The 11495-nt window shown below is 45.6% G+C and overlaps 1 long non-coding RNA gene across 1 annotated transcript in view; it reads left to right on the top strand.

Annotated features, from left to right (window-relative positions):
- The first annotated feature begins 483 nt into the window (after positions 1-483).
- Positions 484-11495, top strand: part of LOC108491695 — a 49492-nt gene continuing 38480 nt past the window's right edge. The window contains exon 1 of the long non-coding RNA XR_001872863.1: positions 484-636. This is a non-coding gene — a long non-coding RNA (uncharacterized LOC108491695). The remainder of the gene's footprint in view (positions 637-11495) is intronic.

The raw sequence follows: 11495 nt of genomic DNA, 5'->3' as shown, positions 1-11495 counted from the left end.
TGGTCTCTTCTTTCTGGCTGTAGAATAAACTTTCTCTTACCTCCTTTGAGGTGAGAGTCATGATCTTTGTCAGCATCCCTCTCTCTCTGTTTTCCAACCTCACTTATGCTACCTGCATGCTTGAGCTAGAAAGAGAAGACACGGGAGTCAGAGACAGCAGGGAACTTAGGAGTTACTTAAGGGGACCTGAGGCCCAGTGAGGGGTGCAGGGTCACTGTGGGCGGTCATTGTGAAATGCAGCACCAGAGAGGAGCTAGACATTTGCCAAGCTGAGAGCATACTTTGGTTGTTTCTCTCCCGGTCTCTGTAGTGTCACATGACCTATGACTACTGGCAGAGGGACAGATGATGAATGTGCATCCCGCAGTGACATTGTTCTCTGTACAGGAAGTGGGGCTTTGTGCAGAACAGGCCATGCATGCTCTGAATCCTGCTCCACCCCCCACCTCACCCCAACCTAGAGAATTCTCCCATTTCCTCTGCTCCACCAGCCGGCAGCTGGGGACCTTTTATGATGCAATTCATTAGTTTGTGGTTCCTCAAAGCTGCAACAGAAATCTCTAAGGGGACCAGGCCTCAGCTCTGCTTTATTAAAACGAAATCTCCCCTTGGCATTTCTCTCAGGCACATCTCCAGGTATGTACCGGTGGGACAAAGAAAGGAGGAGGAGGGCGGGGGCTGAAATGCCAGCCATCCAATTAAAGGAATGTTTAACCTTTGTAAAGAAAGACTCTGCCTAGCTTGCTTCTTGGATGGGGAGAGGGAAATGAACTGGTTTAGTAGGAAGCCCCTCGCTGTGAGGAGCGGGTGTTGGTGTTGGTGGATAACATCCCTTCTGGCAGAGGCAGCACAGCCTGCTGTTAAACATTATACTCTCTAGAAGGCCAACTGGCACAGCATGGTGGGAAAGCCTGGGGTACCATGAGCTGCCTCCACAGTGCCCGACTCTGTGAAGGGGGCTGTTTACCTAAGCACTTACTTGGCTTACAAAGACAGCTTGGTGGCCCCTCCAGCTGTTAGATTTCTATTAAGAACATGAAAAACAGGGCTGGAGAGAGAGCTCAGTCTGTCAAGTGCTTGCTGTGTAAGCATGAGGACCTGAGTTTGAGCCATAGAACTCACATCAGAAGCTGGGCGCATGGCGCTGGGGAGGTAGACAAAGACAGGTTTCTGGGACGTTACAGACAGCCAGACTAGCCTAATGGAGATTCCCCTGGCCAGTGAGAGAAACTGTCTCAATAAACTTAGCAGTTAAGAGCACTGGCTGCTCTTGCAAAGGACCAGGGTTCCGTTTCTAGCACCCACATGGCGGCTAACCACCATGGCTATAACTCCAGTTCTGGAGGGGTCTTATACCCTCTTCTGGCCTCCCCAGGCATTTACAGGCAAAGGTACACTATATATATAGGTAAAACACTCAACACATAAATTTCTTTTTATGTATATGTGTGTATTGCCTGCATGTAGGTAAGTGCACCTGTGTTGTGTAATGTCCTCAGAGGACAGAAGAGGCTGTTGGATCCCCTGGAACTGGAGTTACTGACAGTTGTTAGCTGCCATGTGGGTGCTGGGATTCAAGAACAGTCAATATTCTTAACCGCTGAGCCATTTCTCCAGCCCCACACAAAAAATTTTTTAAAATAACACATGTTGCTCCTGCAGGAGATCAGAGTTCAGTTTCTAGCATCCATGTCTTGTGGCTCACAGCTGCCTGTAACTCCAGGGGTTCTGCCTATACATCCTGCTACAGGGGATCTGATGTCCTTTTCTGCCCATTTTGGGCACTGCACTCACATGCACATACACACACACAGACACACACAGCACACATAATTTTAAAAATTAAAACTAGAGACTGGAGAGATGGCTCAGTGGTTACGAGAACGGGCTGCTCTTGCAGAGAACTCGGAGTTCAGTTCCCAGCACCATGGCTGCTAACAACATTCTGTAACTCCAGTTCCACAGAATCCAGTGCCCTCTTTTGGCCTCTGTGGACTTTGTATGACATGGGTGCATTTACACACATGCAGATAAACACTCATACACATAAAATAAAAATAAATAAAACTAAATCTTAAATTTTCTTTTTTTTAAAAATACTTATTTTAGTTATTATTATGTAATCTTATTATCTATTATATGGTAGTTAGCGGCCGTGTGGGTCCCGGAAACCAAGTCCTCTGCAAGAGCAGTCAGTACTCTTAAGTGCTCAGTCATCTTTTCAGCCCTGATATCTTAAAGCTGGAAGCTGGAAGATCCTTAAAAGCCAACAAGTTCTAAAGGAGACTTGTTAGACTCAGGAAGTGTCTGAATTGACCAGATGCATATACCTGCTCCCCATGTTTACCTAAACAGTAAGGACGGCTGAGGAGAGGAGAGCTATCAAGCTGCCTCAGAGAGACCAGCTCTGCTGGTTAGTTTTTGTCCACTTAACACAAGCTGGAGTCACCTGGGAAGAAGGACCCTCAACTGAAGAATTGTCTCCATCAGATTGGCCTGTGGACAGGTCTGTGAGGTATTTTCTTGATTGCTAATTGATGTAGGAAGGCTTAGCCCACTGGTTCACCAAGTGGAAATTTTACTCTGGTCTGTCATTGGTTCTGTATCTGAGCTGAGTAAGCATTCACTCACCTCTCCCCAGGACTACTTGTCATACAACGCACCTCCAGCAAGATGAAGCAATGGGTGTGGCTATTCCATGGGTGATGAGCTCTGGAGCCTGGATTTGGACCTACCTGGTCACAAATAATCTGGGGGACGTGGTGGGAGACATTCATAAACACTTGCAGATGCTAATCCATGACCAGTTCCTGCATTTAATTACCTGCTCCGTATTGTGGCAAATAAAGCCCCACCCCCCTGACTACCAGATCACCTCAGGCCTCCAACGAGCTTGTCAACTGGCCTCCAGCTTGTTTGACAGACCTGTCAGAAGCCGGTTCCTATCCAAAGATGCACAGCCTGAGTGTTTCTGACAGTGATGGGCTTTCCCTGAGCTTGTGATGGCTTTGAGCAGAGAAAACGTAATCCCCAAACAACAGACACCTTTTTGTCCCCCAGGCACTGAATAAATCAGTAGAGATCCCCAACTCCATAATTCTAACAGAGCCATCTCTCATGGCTGTAGCAATCTGCTCTCTCCCTGGTTAGAGATCAGCTGTAATTGATGGAGACACTGACAGATCTTTGTCTTCTTCAACTTCTTGTGTCGTTTGGCAGCTGGCTTAGACTTTACTGCCTGTGACTCTCTGTCTCTCTGTCTCTCTCTGTGTCTCTCTCTGTCCCTGTCTCTCTCTCTCGGCTCCCCTGAAACAGATGTGTGTCCCTGCTCCCTAAAAACAAGATCTGTAAGAGCCCAGCAGGGCTTTAACATGACTCAGCTTTTTGAAAAACGTGTAATTAGAGAGTTCCAAAAGAATGAGTTTATTATAGTGAATCTGCAAAAATGAACTTGCATCTCGTTTATGAGTCATTAGATTCTGTGTTCTACCAGCCTGATTGCTATTAATGCTACCAGTGTATAATTTAGCAAGCTTTATTAAAATGGGTTACAATTAAGCATGGCTGGGGCTGGGCTAGGCTTTAGTGTTGACTTGTCTTCCCATGAACAGATCTCTGTGCCACTAGTCTTTCACTGGGGTACTCTAGGCAAATGCTCTACCTCTGAGCTATGTCCCCAGGCCCTCACTGAGGGGATTTCAGGTAAGCACCTTACTTCTGAACTATATCCATAGCCTTTAATTTTCTGAGGCAATATCTTGCTAGATAGTGCAATCTGGATTTGAACTCATGATCCCCCTTCCTCGGTCTCTGAGTGCTGGGATTACAGACGTAGCATACCTGACTTCTGTAAATAATTTCTGGGTCCTTTCTTTCCACATCAACATCTATAATATACAATGATGGGAATGGGTCTGGAAAAATGGCTCAGTGGGTAGAGGCACTTGCTTCCAGGCCTGATGAACTGAATTCAATTCTTGAATCCCACGTGATGGAAGAAGAGAACAAAGTTCCCCACTAATGTTGTGGCACAGACACACGCACAGACACACACACAGACACAGACACACGCACACAGACACAGACACACAGACACACAGACACACACACACACACACACACATTAGTGTAACAAAATCTTCAGTAAAATCCCAGTTTATACAACAGACAGCAATGAAGGGCCAGGTGGTGTGCATGGCTGTGTGAACTCAAAGATGTTCCTTCTGTTTTGGGACTCTTTTAGAGGAGCTCTGTATGCCCAAGGAATCCTTTGCCTGTCTCTTGTCAACACACAGGGAGCTGTCCAGAAGGTACTTGCAAGAGGACAACACAGGGAGGAGCTAGAAGGTCTTGTTGAGCTCCAGGATGGGGATTGAACTGCCCAAGTTTAGGAATCACCTAACTTGTTGAACATCAGTGCAATGAGGAAGTGACAGAATCAATCTCCCAACTGAATGCTGACACCAGCTGAGAAGTTCTGTTTAATGAAATCCACAGTATCTGACATATTCTTGACTGGTTTGCCAATATTGTTTCCTAGGGAGTGGCAAAGGCTGTACGAGGAAACTGCTATTCTGGGCTTCACTCCAACCCACAGAATATACTTGGTTGATGTATTAATTATTTACACACTGCCAGCACAAAACACGTGGTAAAAGCAACTTAAGGAAGTGCTAATTTTGGCTCACATTTGAGGACACAGTCCATCATGGTGGGAAGGCATGGTGGCAGGAGCATGAGGCAGCTGCTCACATGGCATCCACAGTCAGGAAGCAGAGAGAGATGAATGCTGGTGCTCAGCTCGATTTCTCCTTTTTTATTCAGTCCAGGACCCCAGCCCATGGGGTGGTGCTGCCCACATTCAGGGTGGGGCTTCCTACCTCAATCATATACATACTCAGAGGTTTGTTTCCATGGTGATTCTAAGTCTGATCAAGTTGAAAATAAAATCAAGATTACACATCAGAGTTGCTGAAATGGAAGTGACTGAATTCCTGAGAATGAATGAGCTAGAGTATCTGACAAGATAAGGAAGGCTCTCTACAAGGAGACACACTGTACTGTCCCTCTTTGGTATCAGTGACCTCATAAAGCAATCAGCAATATTCCAAGACATTAATCAGCCTCCCATCCTTGAGTGCATCACTTTATGAGGCTCTGAAAAGGAAGTTCAAAAAAAAGAAAATGAGCTGTACATGGTGGCGCTCGCCTTTAATCCCAGCACTCGGGAGGCAGAGGCAGGAGGATCGCTGTGAGTTCAAGGCCAGCCTGTTCTGCGTAGTGAGTTCCAGGACAGCTGGGGCTACAGGGAGACCCTGTCTCAAAAAGACCAAAAAAAAAAAAAAGGAAATGAGCCAGATGTGGTGGCACACACCTTTAATCTCAGCACTCCAGGGATAGAGGCAGGTGGATCTCTGTGAGTTCAAGGCCAGCCTGGACTATGTATCAAGGTCCACGCCAGCTGGAGATACAGGGAGATCCAGTTTCAAAACACACGGACACAGACACACAGACACACAGACATGAAAACAAGATGTCTAGGATGGAGCTGCAAAGAAGTCGTGAAAAGTAAGACCCTCCACACCTGCAGCTACTGAAAAGGTTGAGAAAGATGGAATAGGGTTTTTAAAATCACAATTTGAGTACAGAAAGTGTCATGTACTATATTAGCTACTTTTCTGTTGCTGTGGTAAAACACCATGACCAAGGCAACTTATAGAAGGAAGAGTTTATTTGGCTTTTGATTCCGGAGGGATAAGAGTCCACAAGGGTATGGGGAGGCATGGCAGGAGACAGCTGGAGCAGAAAGCCGGGAGCTCACATCTTTAATCACCTACAGGAAGCAGAGAGAGGGTAAGCTGAAAGTGGGGCTAAGCTAAGCGCGCCCCTAGGGATGCTTCCTCCAGCAAGGCCACACCTCCTAAATGTTCTGTGACCTCCCCAAGCAGTGCAACCAACTGATAAGTATTTGCTCGAATATTTTAAGCCATTGGGAAATTTTCACACCCAAACTACCACATTCCACTCCCTGGCCCTCGTAGGCTTGTAGCCATATAATAATGCAAAATTCATTTAGCCAAAATTCAGAAGTCCCCATATTCTTTAACAGTCTCAATATTGTTCAAAAGCCCAGAGTCCAAAGTCTCTTGTGAGTCTCAAGTCACTCTTTTAACTCCAACTCCCTGTAAAATCAAAAGACAAATTGCGTATTTCTAACATACAATGGAATTGAATATACATTCCCATTCCAAAAGAGAGGAACAGGGGCATAGTGGGTACCAAAGCAGGACCAAAACCCAGCAGCACAAACACCGAACCCATGTCTGATGTCTAGGACTTCAGTTCCAAAGGGCTCGGTTAGCTCTGCCCCTCCAGCTTTGCTGCCAACAACATGGATCTCTTTCTTGGGCTGGTTCCACTCCCTGTATGCAGCTCTCTTTGCAGATATCTCAGTTCCTGCATCTCCATTATCTTGGGGTCTTCATTGCCAACCAGTCTTCACCTTCACATTTCAAGCAATGATCCCTCAGGACCTCTTGATGTCCTTGGGCCTTCTTTATGCGTGGAATTCCCTGCTGTATGCTACCTGTCCTTAGTGAGTCTCCGAAACTGCAGAGGAAGAATTAATGGTCTTACTTACTCTTGCTCCCTTCATGCCTGTAAAGCCAATACCGTGTGATTGACACTGTCAAGTTAGGCTGCCAGCTTGGATGGACCTTGGCCCCCTTGGATCATATTTGCAGCTGCTTTTGTATATTGTGAGTTTTTAGGAGCAGAAACTTCCTTAGGCTGTGGTTCGAGAGCAGTTGAAGGTTAGCTGGGCAGGGTCTTGCCCTGAGGGGCGGGGTTTTTGCTTTGTTGAATAGAGCCGGAGGCCTCTCCTTAGGAGCTCTAATCTTGACAACTGCAGCCTTCTTTTCTCTCCTAACTGTACATTTTGTATTTCTCTCAGCCCCACTTGCTCTTTTTCATTGTAGATCTACATAAATTTATCAGTAATAACTAAGCCACAGATACAGTGTCAGGCTGTTTTGAAATTTCTTCCACCAAATAAATGAGTCCATTACTTTTACATTCAACCTTAGGCAGGTTCCTCGGCCTGTGACAGACTTCCTTACTAAACTCTCACAGGAATGACCTGTAGCCCAGTTGCTATTTAAGTCCTTATTTCCCTCTGGAGCTGCATTGGTCTCAGCATTGTTTTCTTTCAGGTTCTGATTGGAACGACCCACTAAGCTCTGCTTATAGGTGTCAATGGCTTTTCTAGTCCAAACCTCTAAAGTCCTGCGTACTTCTCCCCAAATCAACGTGGTCAGGCTCCATCTTTTCCCTCTCCCCCGCTCCTTCTCTCCCTCCTCTTCCTTCCCTCCTCCTCCTTCCTCTTTCTCCTTATTTTTTCTCTTTCTTTGTTCCACTCCTTCCTCTTTTTCTTCCTCTCTCTTCATTTCTCCTCATCCTCATCCTCATCCTTGTCCTTCTTGTCCTCCTTCTTTAGACAGGGTCTCACTGTGTAGCCCTGGTTGGCCTAGAACTCACTATGTAGACCAGGCTGCCTTCAGACTCCTAGAGTTCTGCCTGCCTCTGCCTCCCAGATGCTCAGATTAGAGGCCTGAGCTGCCATTCCCAGGTTTTCGAGCCCTCCTCTTCCTCCTCCTCCTCTGCCTCCTCCTCTTCCTCATCTGTTTCCTTTGTGTGTCTGTGTTTTTGAGACCAGATCTCATGATGTAGCACAGGCTAGCCTCAAACTCAGTATGTATAAGGCTGTCCTCAAATTCATGATCCTTCTGCCTCAGCCTTCTGAACTCTGGGATTTCAGATGTGAGCCACCACACCCCAATTGCCCTCTTAAACCTGTTTGCACCTCACAGATGAATTCACATCTCCTGGCTTGTATGAATGACATCCCCAAATCTAGATGCAGGTATAAACAGGATCACCAAAATCTTAGAGCTGCCAGAGTACTTTGGGAAGATAGCTCATGAGGTGTTTTCCCATCTAGTCAGATGGTAAAGCTGGAGGATGAAACTATAAGGAGCAGCTGGAGTAACCAGAACAGGGCCCGCCCTCTCCTGTGCACTCCCTGAAAGCAGGCTGTCCTTTCATTTGGTGAGCGTAATAAATATAATTGGAATGCACAGAGCTCTCCCATGAAGGAAAGCATCAATTATTCCTCCAGCATCTGAATGTTAATTTGTAACATCGATTAAATTTGGCTTTGGGCTGGGGTAGAGGTTATACCTTTAAAACTCACCACATCACTTGGGAACTTGTTCAAGATACACATCAGAATGGATTTGAATGTGTCAGTATTAATACTGGGCATTTCCCTGCTGTCACATGTTGTTAAAAGAACAATTACTTCACGTCTGAGTAGAAATCTTACTCAGGCTGAAGTTAATGTAGCATATTCAGAACAGTGTGGCGACAAGGCTTGGGTGTCTTGTAAACACAGGCAATTGCCCATTACAGAACTGGTTAACATATTCCTTCCACTTCATCTGTTTTACTGGCTATGAGACGATTATTGTTTTGCTTAGAATAGGCTTTGGCCTCACTGAACTCGGAATGACAGAGCACAGACTGGTGGTTCAGAGGGTAAGACAGGATTGATCTATGAGCTCTCACCAAACCCTCTTTCTGCCTCCTGTTTCTGAGGGATAAATCTCCTTTTTAGATAAATCCAGATTGCTTTTCAGATGGATTGACTTTTGGCCTCCCCTGCTGAATGGTGCTCTGGCATACCCTGGACAGCTTCCCTGTGGCTATGAAGAAATCATTTCTATGGTCTGAGGTTAATTCGTTAAATGAAGCATTAGGCTTTTTTTCCCCCACCGAAGCAAGAAAAATTGTTCGGGTGAGGTTAGAAAAGGCAAAGAGAATTCAGAAAGCATCCCCAGAAGTTGGGGTGTGTTCATCCTAGCATTAACCACTGTTGGACAATTAATCTGGAGCTAAATGAATTTAAGTAGGCACCCCCCTCACTTCATTTCTCTGTTGTCGTTTGTATTTGGAATGATCAGAAATATGTAAAATGAATGGAATTATATGAGAAATGGGCAAATTGAGACCCAGATAGCTTACCATGATGACATTCATTACACTTCCAGTGAGGGGCAGGGTGCATGGCTCAGTAGTAGAGCACCTGTCTAGAATCCCCCAGTGAGGGGCTGGGGCTGTGACTCAATGGTAGTGCATTTGCCTAGAATCTACCAGTGAGGGCTCGGGATGTGTCTCAGTGATAGAACACATGCCTAGAATTCCCCAATGAGGGGTTGGGGGAGTGGCTCAGTGGTGGAACACTTGCCTAGAATCCCCCAGTGAGGGGCTGGAGGTGTGACTCAGAGGTAGAGTACTTGCCTTGTATATAAGAGACACTGATTTCCATTCTCATCACCACACGCACACACACACACATACACACACACACACACACACACACACACACACACACATACACACACCACACACACAAATGAGTTGAAGCTGACTGAAAGGTCCTGGCCCTGAGGGAGTTAACATGGGAATTTTGTCCAGATGACATCCTTCAAAGACCTTTTATCTGTATGCCAGAGGTGAAACAAGCACCTTATCAGGAAGTTCCTGGGAATGAGGTTTTCATGGAGGAGACGGAAGTGACAGTGACGTAGTATAAAGAGCTATAAGAAGAGAATAAATGACAGACTGAACACAGGTAAACAGAGACGCACTTGAGCTTCAGAATTTCTGATCCCCACCAAAAGGAAATGAAAACAATTAGAGGACAAAAGAAATCTCCTAGCAGACTTTATTCTGGCAATATTTCAAGACCCTTTGCTTACTTAATCTTTATTGAAAAGAAAAATCTCTCTGGGTTGAAATGCACCTCCTTAAAATTCATATAGTATGAAGAGTAACTCATGTTCCACGTGGGCGCTGTCCACAAAATCTGAGAGAAACTAAACTCCTGGCTCCCTGGGAACATCATATTTCACTCTATAGCTCATGTTTGCTGAGTGGTTAGAGGCAACTTATGAAAAGAAGATATGGTCCTGTGACACCCCAGCACTAGGGACAAAGGTGAAGAGCCACCAACAACCAGTTTGCTTGACATTATGGTTTGGGTCTGAAGTATCCCCTAAATCTTAGTTGTGTAAAATTTGGTCTACAATGCAGCAGGGCTTAGAAGTGGGGCCTTTGAGAGTCCTGAGGACTCTGACATCATGAATGGATTTATCCATTGGTGGGTTCTGAGCTTAAGGGTGTCTTAGTTCGCTTCTCTGTTGCTATGATAAAACACTGATCAAGAGCTACTTGGGGAGGAAAGGGTTTATTTCATTTTACAACTCTCAGGTCACAATCTATCACTGAGGAAACTCAGGGAAGGAATCTGGAGGCAAGAACTGAAGTAGAGATCATGGAGGAACACTTACTGGCTTGATTCTCCTGGCTTGCTCTGTGTAAGAAAGCAAGGCCGTGAGAGCCCGTTTATATTTAGACAACATGGTGCTTGTAAGGATTTCAGGGCTCAAATCTGGGCAGCAGGGTATGATTCACCACAAAACGGCTGACACCAGATGTTCCAGGACCCCAAATTAAACAGTGATGTAAGTTGCTGTATAGCCAGTTTTGGCAAGAAGTCACCTTTGTGTGATTTCCTATTACAAGTTCTTGGGACCACAGGCAAGTACTGTTACCCAGATACTGCCGTGTGCCCTCTCCCAGAGAAAACAAAGCATGTCTCATCTCCCCAACAGCTCCGTGAGTATTCTTTGATCTACCAGTTCTTCTTGACCTTCCATCCCTGGTCCCAGAACTCAACCTCCATACTCAGTTACTTCTCTCATACAGCCCAGATGGACCTGCTCAGAGGTGGGCCCTCCTATGTCCATTAGTAATTAAGAATATGCCCCACAGACATGGCCAAGGCCAGTCTAATGGAGGAAATTCCTCAGTTGAGGTTCCTTATTCCCAGGTGTCTCTAGTTTGTGTCAAGTTGACAAAAACTAGCCCTCACAAGGGGCTACCAGGAGGTGATAGAAACTTTAGGAGGTGGGGAGTTGGAAGAAGTAGGACACTGGTCATTCAAGCATGCTCCTGAAGGGGCTCCCCACCCTCTAGTCCCCCTGTGTCTCTCTGCTTTGTGGACTCCAGGAGGTGAGCAACCTTTTCTGCTAACACTCCTGCTGCCCTGACTCTGCCTCACATCAGTCCTAAAACAATGGAACCAGTTAAATATGAATTGAGACACTGGAAAAAAATACAAAGCACGGTATCTATATGGATTAAGACTCTATAGCTTCAGGTTATCTATTAAGGTCTTAAAGTACATCCCTCTGGAAGAAAGACATTCCTTTACTTTGTAAGAAGCCAGACTTTATATACTTGAAATAGGATGAACCCCATTGCCTTCCACATAGAAGTGCCATCTAACAGACCCTTTAAGCTCATCCATCCTTAGGGCGTTATGCTCTCCTTTCTTTCTATAAATTTCAATCCGATGATAACTATTTTAGCAT

Source organism: Nannospalax galili, unplaced genomic scaffold (assembly GCF_000622305.1).
Source record: "Nannospalax galili isolate Female #2095 unplaced genomic scaffold, S.galili_v1.0 scaffold444, whole genome shotgun sequence".
Taxonomy (NCBI): domain Eukaryota; kingdom Metazoa; phylum Chordata; class Mammalia; order Rodentia; family Spalacidae; genus Nannospalax; species Nannospalax galili.
This window is presented reverse-complemented; position numbering and strand designations above follow the sequence as displayed.